Source organism: Cygnus atratus, chromosome 34 (genome assembly GCF_013377495.2).
Source record: "Cygnus atratus isolate AKBS03 ecotype Queensland, Australia chromosome 34, CAtr_DNAZoo_HiC_assembly, whole genome shotgun sequence".
Classification (NCBI taxonomy): Eukaryota; Metazoa; Chordata; class Aves; order Anseriformes; family Anatidae; genus Cygnus; species Cygnus atratus.
Genome location: NC_066395.1, coordinates 115,589 through 127,007, shown reverse-complemented (window position 1 = coordinate 127,007; position 11,419 = coordinate 115,589). Strand labels below are relative to the sequence as shown.

General features: G+C 55.3%; 1 pseudogene; it reads left to right on the top strand.

The window, feature by feature from the left end:
• The first annotated feature begins 5,229 nt into the window (after positions 1-5,229).
• On the top strand, positions 5,230-5,827 carry LOC126913627 (olfactory receptor 14A16-like; annotated as a pseudogene).
• Positions 5,828-11,419: the final 5,592 nt, after the last annotated feature.

Here is an 11,419-nt window from a genome sequence, read left to right as displayed (position 1 = left end):
AATGCTGAGTACAACTACCGAGATTAGTCTCATGACCAGTATTTTTATCATAACATAAAGCAGTGTTACGCAGTAGAGTAAAACTAATAACCATTCCAACCAGCCCCCAAAAAGGATAAACAGCACAACAGGGAACACACATAATATGTAATGTGCTATCCAACACAATTCTGAGGGCAAACAGAGCTACTACATCGCGATAAAAACAAAATAAACATTGTGGTCAGCAACTATGAAGGTGATATAATGCTTCTAACAGGTTTATTTTAACATGATCCAGTCATAGCTGTCATTATCTCAATCCTTTGGGCCCCACGCAGGATCCATTTGGGAAGGACGGCATCCCATGGGAGGGATGCAGGGGCAGAGATTGACCTGTCAAGGAGCGGTGGAGACAAGTGCCATGGACTGACTGCAATCCCCATTCCCCTGCTCCACTCAGGGGAAGGAAATAGAAGAGTGTAGTTGGGAGGAATGGTGTTTTTAGTTTGCTTGTAGTTCCTCACAGTTGTAGTCCACCGGTGATGGGCAATAAAATATATTAGTCTGCCTACGCTAAATCTGTCTTGCCCCGATGATAACTGGTGCCCATGAGGATGTTTGGTGGGTGACCTCATATTCTACGTGAACCCTTGATCTCTTTTCATCATATTTCTCCCCCTTTTCCTCATAGGTGTGGAAGTGAAAGAGCAGTTGCTGTGGAGTTCACCTGCATAGCCGGGTAAAACCACCATAGCAGAGATATAGGAAGGGTTCAGCACCAGGATTGCGGCCATTCAGGGATGGCATCTCAGCATCCAGGACATGCTCTGACAGCCTGGCTGGAACAGGAGGGAATGAACAGAGGTTACCCTGAAGGAGAGCAGTACAAGGGGAAGGCTTGATTTCCCAACTCAGGCGTTTCTGGCACATTCCTGAGAGGCCTGGGGGAGCTGCAGGCCACACCAGTCTCTGCGACACTGGACGCCTTTCCTCCCACAAACAGATCCCAAAGAGGCACCAGCTCCCAGGGAAACCTGGCCCTGGACTTGTCCCCCATCACGACGAGGCTGAGCCATGCCTAGTGCATCCCTGGGGCTCAGGGCAGCCCTAGCATCAGGACCTGGGAGTCCTGGTTGCTGCAACATTGTCCCCTGAGCCCATTGGAATCCTCAGGCAGGGCTCTTGCAGCAGCCACCTGTCCTGCCCAGCCCCCCAAAACAGCCCAGGGCTTGCAGCTTGGGACAGCTGACAGCCCCTGGGACACCCCTTGGGAAAGGGCTCCTGACACCCTCACCTTTAGGGGAGAGCTGCAGGAGCACTGGAAACAGGGAAGTCAGGTCAGGAGGTGATGGTCACCCTCCAGCAGCCCTCCATCTCGCTTGCTGCTGGCCCTCAGCTCAGGACAAGGGATGCCCACCCTGGCTCCTCAACCACAGCTCCTCTGCAAGGTGCCCCTGCTCCTCCGCCCGTCAGCGAGGGTCGCCCAGTGCAAGCCTTGCTGCCTGCTGCCCCCACTCCTGGCCACAGAAGGACAGCGGTGGGGAGCACCCAAGCAGCGCCCAGCAGGGACCAGGCCTTGCAGGGAAGTGCCGGCACTGCCGCTGCTCCAGTGAAGATATCCTGGTGATGCAGTGCATCCCCCTGTGACATCAGCACGTGTCATTTGAAGGCCTGGAAGGTCACCAGCATGGAGACGGCACAGCTCGGGAGAGAGACGAGAGATTTCCCTTCTTGTCCTGAGAAACTGTCACCTCCCTTCTGCCCAGTTCTTTAGCAGCAGTTTCTGACAAATCTGCCAGGAACATCTGCAAATGGTGACCAAGCCCATGGAATACAGGAGGTAGGAGCCCTGGAGAAGTCACTACTGCCACCCTGCCCCAACACGCCTCTGCTCTTCAGGAGCTGTCCCAGGTAGGTGGGTGTTGAGGCTTGTCCTTGGCCTGGGCTTTTCTCAAAAGATGGGAGCGAAGGCACCTGGGATGCAGCAGCCCCTCCCTGTGCCTGAACTTCCTCTTCACTGCATGTCGCTCACTTGGAGAAGTAGGATGTGTTATATGGAAGGAATTGCAGCGCATGCCAGGGCCTTCCTTCCCTGGACATCTCACGGGGCTCTGAGATTTGAGAAGGCCTCAGCACCATCCCCGGTCTGCCATGCAGGAGGCAGAAGTAGTACACGAGGGAATGGCAAACGTACTCTCAGAACCTCATGGCAAGGGCAGCAGAGCCCCAGAAGAGGAGAGGTGCATCTCTGCGGACACGCTCCACTTTCCTCTTGCATGACAGACGGGTTGCCAGTGACTGCCCAGCAGTGCCCCTCCCTGGGGGCTGTGCACAGCTGGGTGAGGCTCATCTCGGGGGGCTTCTCTGCCTCTTTGTCTTCCTCAGAGTGAGCACCGTGATATTTCCCCACATTTCTGCACCCGTTCATGCTGCTCCTGCTATTGTGTTTAGGCTCTCTAGGGATGGGGGTTTCAGGTGCAGTTCCAAAAATGACCCTGAACATCCTGCCACAGATGTGTCTGCATAGCAATGAGGTGTTCCATCGCCCATCTGACTTGTGGGACCACAGGCAATGCAGCGCAAGGGGGCGGGTAACATGCCAACTGTCCCTGCACAAGACATAGAGTGCCTTTCTGCTGGGATCATAATGAACCAGCACCTCCTGGTCATAACCAAGAATTCTTCAGTGCAAGCCCTACTGTCCCATAGACTATAAGGACGTAGTTTGCAAAGTACCAGTGATTTCATCCCTGCCCAGCACCTCTTGTACCCAGGCAGAGTCCTGTGTCAGGGCATAAAAGGCAGGCAGACCTTGCTGGTGTTAGATGAGGCCATGTGGACATGTCCATGACATAACAAACTAATTGTCGGAGAAGATGTGATTGTTATAGGTAATTCTTTTTCTGCTAGGAGAAATGAGCCTGGTGTGAAGAAGTGTGTGTGCCCAGGGGAGGGAGGGAAGCCCAGGGATTCCTTCAGGCTGTTTCCCAGCAGGTTCCCCTGCAGCCCCAGGGCCATGGGCAGGGAGCCTGGTGGGGGGCAGAGCAAGGGAGGCCTTGGGCTGGGCCTCTGCTGCTGAGCTGGGCCGGGCTCCTGGGCCCCAGGGGAGCTCGTGGCAAGCGGGCAGCGCTGCAGAGAGCCAGCTCTGCCCAGGAGCAGCTCCTCTGCCCAGCGCAGCAGGGCTGGGGGCACTGCCTGCACAGACAGAGTGCTTAAAGGCAGGCAGAAGTGGCAGGATGCACAGAGCTCGCTGGGGGAGAACACTTGCCAGCCCTGAGCCCGGTAAGTGTCTGGCTGGAGGGCAATGCAGCCGCAGCTCCTGGAGGAAGGAGAAGCCGGGGCTGCAGGCAGGGGTGCCCAGGGCTGTGGTGCAGAGCAGGGTCCCTGCTGTGCCCCAGGGGCTGTGTGCCGGGGCAGGGCCTCTGCCGCCTGCCAGGCTCAGCACTCAGCCTGCCCGGGGAGCTGCCCAGGGCGCTGCGGGGAGAAGCTGCGGGTGGAAGGAGCCCCCCCGGCAGGGCAGGGCAGGGTCCTGCTGCTGGCGGGAGGCTGCTGCCTGGGGCAGCCTGCTCACACAGATCCACGGCACTCCCGGGTTGTATCCAAGGCAAGAAGTAAATCAGGGTTTAGATGCTTCCATCTCAGCTTTCCTGAGCCTCTGCTCTCAGTTTTGCTCTTCTTTGTCCCTGTGGGAATGGAAATAGAGGCTGTTTTTTAAGAAGAGGCTGACATTCCTAAGCCTTCATAAGGAGCATTCCAAGGACCGTAGGGAAGTCTCTTTCCTGCCCATAGAAAGCTCCACCACCACACATGCAGTGCCAGCAGGGTCTGTGTGACCTGGTCTCTAGGACGTGCCCCCAGCGAGCTGCCCCTGGGCAGAGCCCTGCTGCCAGGAGGTGTCTGCAGGGCAGAGCTGAGCACCCGGCGGGTGGGATGGGGGCTGTGACCTGCAGGCAGGGGCGTGGGGACAGAGACCCAGCTGCAGGCAGGGACAGCTGCAGGCAGCAGAGCCATGGGCAGGGAGTGAGCGGGAGCTGCTCCCAGAAACTCCATGGTAGGGGAATTTGGGCACCTCAGTGCCATCCCTGCACTGCTGACACCTTCCATTATCCTGACTGCCATCCGGCAAAGCCTCTGTCCCCACAACTATGGGATCTCAGGCTGCATTGTCCCCTTGGCAGCAGGACCCTCAGAACAGAGAACCCCCCCAAGTGCCCATCTCTCACTCCGTTTCCTGCCTCCCTCACTAGGAACCCTGGACCTTTTCTCTGTGTTTCCCCTCCCATCCATCCTGCCCTTGCTATTCCCCTCAGACTCCCAGGGCAGTGGGTTTAAAGATAGAGCTCCAACACCAGAATAGTGAGTCCTGCTCTGGAGGTGCATCCCTGGGAGCAAAGTGCCCAAGCCAGCTCTAGTCAAAATGGCTCTGGTCACTGCAGGGCCTAGTGCTGGGAAATGAGCTGGCTCTGTTCAGGTCACTCTGGTTTATGGACATCCAGCGGTGTCCCTGGGGTTATCCTGCTGGAGGATGTTGAACAGCCCCTCTGTATTACAGGTACACTGCATCTGAACGAAACTATGAGTTTCAGAATGGGTCACCAGCTTTCCCAGGTACCCGCTGCTGCACAGCAGTGCTGAGTCCGATGGAGCTCATGGGCAGAGGCCGTGGCTCCAAACAGTGCTCAGCCAGCACAAACCAGAGCTTCAGCCAGGAAGGAGAATGAAGATGCTGCTGAGAAAGCGCGTATTTGTGGAGGTGGGGTGAGAAAGGAAGGGTGTTGCTGAAAGGACGGAGATTTTCTCAGAGAAGTCTGCCCAAAGATCTCCATGTGCTTTTGTCTTTGGACAGGTCCCAAGGCCAAGAGGCATCAGATGTCCAACAGCAGCTCCATCAGCGAGTTCCTCCTCCTGCCATTCGCAGACACGCGGGGAGCTGCAGCTCCTGCACTTCGCGCTCTTCCTGGGCATCTACCTGGCTGCCCTCCTGGGCAACGGCCTCATCCTCACAGCCGTAGCCTGCGACCACCGCCTCCACACCCCCATGTACTTCTTCCTCCTCAACCTCGCCCTCCTCGACCTGGGCTGCATCTCCACCACTGTCCCCAAAGCCATGGCCAATTCCCTCTGGGACACCAGGGCATTTCCTACACGGGATGTCTTGCACAGGTCTTTCTATTTCTATTCTTTCTCAGCAGAGTATTTTCTTCTCACATCATGGCCTACGACCGCTACATTGCCATCTGCAAGCCCCTGCACTACGGGAGCCTCCTGGGCAGCAGAGCTTGTGCCCAGATGGCAGCAGCTGCCTGGGGCAGTGGCTTTTTTCAATGCTGTGCTGCACACTGCCAATACATTTTCCCTGCCGCTCTGCCAAGGCAATTCTTTGGACCAGTTCTTCTGCGAAATCCCCCAGATCCTCAAGCTTTCCTGCTCAGATGCCTACCTTAGGGAAGTTGGGCTTCTCACGTTCATTTCCTTTTTAGGGTTTGGGTGTTTTGTTTTCATTCTTTTCTCTTATGTGCAGATCTTTAGGGCTGTGCTGAGGATGCCCTCTGAGCAGGGACGGCACAAAGCCTTTTCCACGTGCCTCCCTCACCTGGCCGTGGTCTCCCTCTTTGTCAGCACCGGAATTTTTGCCTACATGAACCCCTCCTCCATCTCTTCCCCACCCCTGAACCTGATGGTGGCAGTTCTGTACTCCGTTCTGCCTCCAGTATTGAACCCCTTCATCTACAACATGAGGAACCAGGAGCTCAAGAATTCAATATGGAAACTGCTAACAGGGTGTTTATCAGTGACCACAGACTGTTTTCCTTTTTCTGCGGATGACTCTCCGTGTATGTCGTGACAATCCATCTCCCCCTTTTATAAGGAGTTTGCTTGCTTGTTCAGTTTGTTGGTTTCCCTTTCTGCTGTTGTGATACTGTTGTCTACCCAGAAATGCCTTCTTGATGCCCTTCTACCTGAGTATCCATCTGCCTGTCCATGTGACCCAGGGTTTCTGTAGCCAGGAAGGCAGGCTCTCCGTGTATTGAAACCAAATAAACCTTGGTCTGAGACCCAATCTCAGCAGATCAGGAGTGAATGGGAACTGGGGCTGTGGAGGCAGTGCCCAGAGCCCTGCAGCAGCCTGTGGTGGGCACTGCCGTGGGGCCAGCCCAGCCTGGGCTGCTGGGCTGGGCTGGGCAGAGGGCAGGGAGGTGGGCAGAGGGCAGGGAGGTGGGAGAGCTGGGGGGCAGCTGGGCTGGGCTGGAGCTACCCAGCACAGAGAAACATCCATGTCAAGCTGGGATGTGTGGCCATGCACGGGGAGGACACGCACCACTGGCTTCGGGTCGTGTGGCAGGGATGGAAGACAGGCTGATGCAGGAGGGAGGAGGCCGGGCTGTGCCCTACTGGCATGGACAGAGCAGGGAGGTGGCCCAGGGCCTTCGTCACCTGCAGCCTCTCTTGTCGACCATGTCCAGCACTGGCCGCTCCCCCCAGGTTTAGGGGCGCATTTGGCTGCCAGGCCATGTCCGTCCTCGTGCTGGGCTCAGGGCCTGTGTCGGGGGAACGGCCAGCCCTGTCAGCCTCTGTCCTGGCCCAGAGCCCTGCAGACCTGGAGCAGGGCTGTCTGCAGAGCCTCCCATGGGAATGGGGCTGGGTCAGGGCAGGAGCCGGGGGCTGGAGGAGGCTGCAAAGGCAGGAGGTCCATGGCAGGAAGGGACCGTGAGGGTGTTAATGGGATTTTAACAGAGGGCCCTTGACCCAGCCCTGAACGTGCACTGCCATGTGCGGTGCCTTGGCAGCACGGCTGTGGGAGCATGTGTGGGGCAGTGGGGCTGGGCTGCTGCAGGGACAGGGTGCAGACAGGGGCCACGAAGCAGCTGCCAGGGCGTGACAGCAAGGACAGGCTCCCAAAAAGAAATTTAGATTAAATGCCTTTCTGGTGGATGTAAGTTTTTAGCAATGGCGGAGCTCACCTGGAGTTGGTGTTTGCAAGAAAACCAAGACCAAAAAACTTCTTGGATTGCTGCATTGGAGATCAAGGCTGAAGAAGGGAAATGCAGGGCTGCTGCTGAGTGGGGAGGCTGATTTAATGACAGCAGGCACAGGTGGGGCTGAGGGACTCTGTGCCTTCTTGATGGGTGTTGGGTGAAACCAGAGGTGCCAGGCCTGGAGCTAAGGCTCAGATTTCTCACCCAGCTCGCCCAGGGCTCATCCTGAGCAAGGCGGCCACGAGCCCTGCCTGCCCTCCTGCCTGCCCCGCGCCGTCAGGTGGCTGTAGCAGAGGGGACCCACAGCCAGCCCCTCGATGGGGCTCTGCCAGCCCCTCGCCCTCCCCTCTGCAGTGACGTCATTTCTGCCCAGGGGGCTCTCTGACGCGCAGGATGATGTCATAGTGCCTGCCGGCCAGCCCTTCTGAGGGCCAGTCAGGCTGCTGCAGTGGCAGTGACCTCACTCCAGCCCCCTCCCCATGGCCTGCCTCTCCCCTTCCCCTCTCCCCTGTCTGGACCCCGGGGACAAAAGTCGGTGTCACGCAGCAGCTTTGCAGTGGTGGCCTCCGTGGTGGTGTTGCCAGGGAGGACATCTGCCCCTGTGCCAAAAGGACCTGCTACTGCCAAGATGCATTTGGTGAGCTTCAAGCTGTCACTGGCAGAGGTCTTGCAAAGTCTTTCTGCAGTGTGCCCAGGGACCTTCACTCCATGGGTCCTGGGCTGGGGCTTTCACTTCAGATGAACCTGCGTCGGTCATGGCACAAGAAAGACGCCTCTTACAGCTGTGCTCTGCATCCTCCTTCATGGTAGGGCACCACTCGGTGTCCTTTGCTCTGCTCACAGTGTTTGTCTTAGCTCAGGGATGAACAGGATTAGATCTGCTTGAGTCTTCTGAGGCCCAATCCAAGGCCTATTGCCTGCTGCACCTACAGCACAAGAACTATTATTTTCCCTTACTGTGCAGATTGACCTGATGGGTCTGTTCATATTAATCCCTTTGAATTTCCCTAGGTGGAAGGGGACATATTCCCAGACTGGGGCAAGCAGCTGGGCTCTGCCACAGCTACTCAAAGTCACCCACTCTGGAGTCTTCCAGCCTAAATTTTTTGCAGTGAGCCTGCACGAGTTTCTCAAGGTCCCAATGGTCATTTCAAGTGAAGGTCATCTTCAAGAATCCACTGGCAAGTGTGCCAGAATGCATGGTGCCAGCCCACAGGAATCCCGGCCTCCCTCGCAGAACCTATGGACTTGTCCAGGCTGTCGTCTGGAGTTCCCAGACTGCAGTGACTCCCTTGAGATGATTGTGAGTTGTGTTATTGACTTTCCATAGCTCTGCTAGAAACTGAGCTGTTGTTCTGGCTTCCTCTAGCTCATTTTTTAAAACTTCTACTTCTGTTTCTAGGACTTGTGTTTTTGTGACTTCCAACTACAGCTGTTTGATTTGTAAGCAGAGACTATGTCTGCGGGCCCTAAGATCTTCACGGAATCATATCATAGAATCATAGAATGGCTTTGGTTGGAAGGGACCTTAAAGATCATTTAACTCCAACCCCCCTGCCACAGGCACGGATGCCACCCACTGGATCAGGTTGGCCAAGGCCCCATCCAACCTGGCTTGAATATCTCCAGGGATGGGGCATCCACAGCTTCTCTGGGCAACCTCTTCCAGTGCCTCACCACCCTCTGAGTGAAGAATTTCTTCGTAATGTCTAATCGAAATCTATCTTCTTTTAATTTACAACCTTTCCCCCTTGTCCTATCATTATCTACCCGAGTAAAGAGTCTTTCTCCATCCTTTTTATAAGACACCTTTAAGTACTGAAAGGCTGCAATAAGGTCTACCTGGAGCCTTCTCTTCTCCACGCTAAACAGCCGCACCTCTCTCAGCTTTTCTTCACAGGAGAGGTGCTCCAGCCCTCTGATAATCTTGGTGGCCCTGCTCTGGACTCACTCTAACAGGTTCACATCTTTCTTGTGCCTGGGGCCCCAGCAAAGGTAGGGCCCCATCTTCCTCTCCTCTGCTTAAGACAGTTAATTTGGGAATTTCCTCCTCCTCCAATTTCTGAATGCCCTTTTGTGCATTCTTTACCTTCTCATCTGTTTCTCTAGGTGATCCTGTGAATCACATCAGGCAAACCACATGGTTCAAATGGCACAAGCTACCTTCTTACTGCCTTTTCAGTTTCCCAGTTGTAATGAATAATGGTTCCCAGGCTGCAATGGTGGGACCTACTACTTCAAATCAGCCTATCCTGCAAGGGCATTTTCCTTTTTGAAGGACCCTCTTTAGGAGTTCTGCAACATACTTTTCTTCCCTAACATGTGTATTGGGCTGCATGGGTGGCCTCTGTGAGAAGGGACCAGGAGCTGCGCCAGATGTGGAATAATTGCTGGAGGTGGCTTATTGAGACTAAAGGAGCTGCCCCAGTTCAGATCAGAGCTAGTAGCTCCCTCTCGAAAAGGGATCCGCTGGCTGCAGGTCAAAGCTGAGCCAATGAGTGACACTAGTTGTGCATCTTTGATAATATTTTTTAGAAAGTACAAAAAAAAATCTTTGTGCAGCAACAGCTGGCAGAAGAGTGAGAAAATGTGAGAGAAGAAGCCCTGCAGACGCGTGGAGGAGCCCCTGGTGGAGCAGGTGGATGTGGCCTGAAGGAAGCTGCAGCCCATGGAGAGGAGCAACCACAGGAGCAAGATTTCTGGTGGGAGCTGCTGCCCATGGAGAGGAGCAGTCCATTCCTGAAGGACTTTCCCCAGCTTGGTACAGGTCCATACTGAAGCTCTTCTTGAAGAGCTGCTGTCTGTGGGGAGGTCATGTAGGATCAGTTTGGGAATGGCATCCCATGGGAGTGACCCCACACTGGAGAAGGGAAGAGAGTAACCTGGAAGGAGCAGCGGAGACAAAGCACCATGGACTGATACCCCCATTCCTTATCACCCTGCACCTCTTGCTGGGAGGAGGTAGAAGAAGTGGAGTGGCGGTAAAGTTGTTTCTAGTTGTCTTTACTTGTCAGTGCTCTACACTGTTATGTGCTGGCAAGAAATGACGATAATCTTCCCAAGTCTGTCCTGTCTGCAACAGTAGTTGTGAGCCATTTCTTGGTCCTTACCTCAGCCCATGAGTTATTTTATTTGTATTTTCTCCCTGTATCCTGCTGAGGAGGGGTGTTGAGAGAGCAGCGTGGTGGGCACCTGGGAGACAGCCAAGGTTAACGCACCAAAGCTGGGCATTGAGTTTTGGGGTAAATTGGGGGTCCTGGCACTGTGGAAGCTTCCCTGTACTATCATGGCTTTATGTGCATTCCCCTCTGCAGGACAACCAAGCCCCACTGTCCCACCTGCAGCCCCCTGGGACCTCTCTGCAGTCACCACATGGGGCAGCATGCGTGCAGGGGTAAGGAAATGTTCCCCCAGCACAGCCCCCTGCCAGCCCTCACTGCCCCAGCCCCCACTGCCCTTCTGCTTTAGCATCCTCCCCCCTTCACCCAGCCTTGTCCCAGCCCCAGCATGTCCCACACAGGGGTTCGCAGACAGCCCTGCCCTGGGGCTGGCTGGGCTCTGGGCCCAGAGAGGGACCAGGCTGGGCTGGCCGTTCCCCCGGTACAGGCCCTGAGCCCAGCAGGAGGATGGAGGTGCTCACATTTCAGCAACCGGCCCTCCCCAAACCGTGGTGGAAGGCTGGTGCTGGGAACTACTGGCATGAGGGGCTGGGGCTGGTGGTAGTTTTCTTGGGCAGTTTCTCCTTTTTTCCTGCTACAAGAAGCAGAGCAAATCATGTCTGACCAGTCTGGTGGCCTTCTATAATGGAGTGATTGCATCAGCTGACAAGGAAAATGGCACCTACCTGGACTGCTACAAAGCCTTTGACACAGTCCCACATGACATCCCGATCTCCAAGTTGCAGAGCGGTGGATTTGAAGGGTGGAGCATTCAGTCAATAATGAATTGGCTTGAAGGCTGTGCCCAGAAGTGTTGGCTCCATGTCCAGGTGGAGGCCAGTGGCGAGTGGTGTTCCTCAAGGGTCTGTCTTGGGACTGGTGTGCTGTTTAATATCAATATCAACGACATAGACAGTGGGATCGAGTGCACCCTCAGGAAGTGTGCAGATGACACTAAGCTGAGTGGTGCAGCGATACACCAGAAGGAAGGGATGCCATCCAAGGGACCTGGACAAGCTAGACAAGTGGGCCCATGTGAACCTAATGAGGTTCAACAAGACTAAGTGCAAGGTGCTGCACCTGGGTCAGGGCAATCCCAGACATGAGGACAGACTGGGTGAAGAACTCATTGAGAGCAGCCCTGCAGAGAAAGACTTGGGAGTTCTAGTGGATGAAAAGCTCGACATGAGCCAGCAGTGTGTGCTTGCAACCCAGAAGGCCAACTGCATCCTGGGCTGCATAAGCAAAGGAAAAGGATAATGACAGGACAAGGGAGATTGTTTTTAAAGGAAAAGAGGGGAG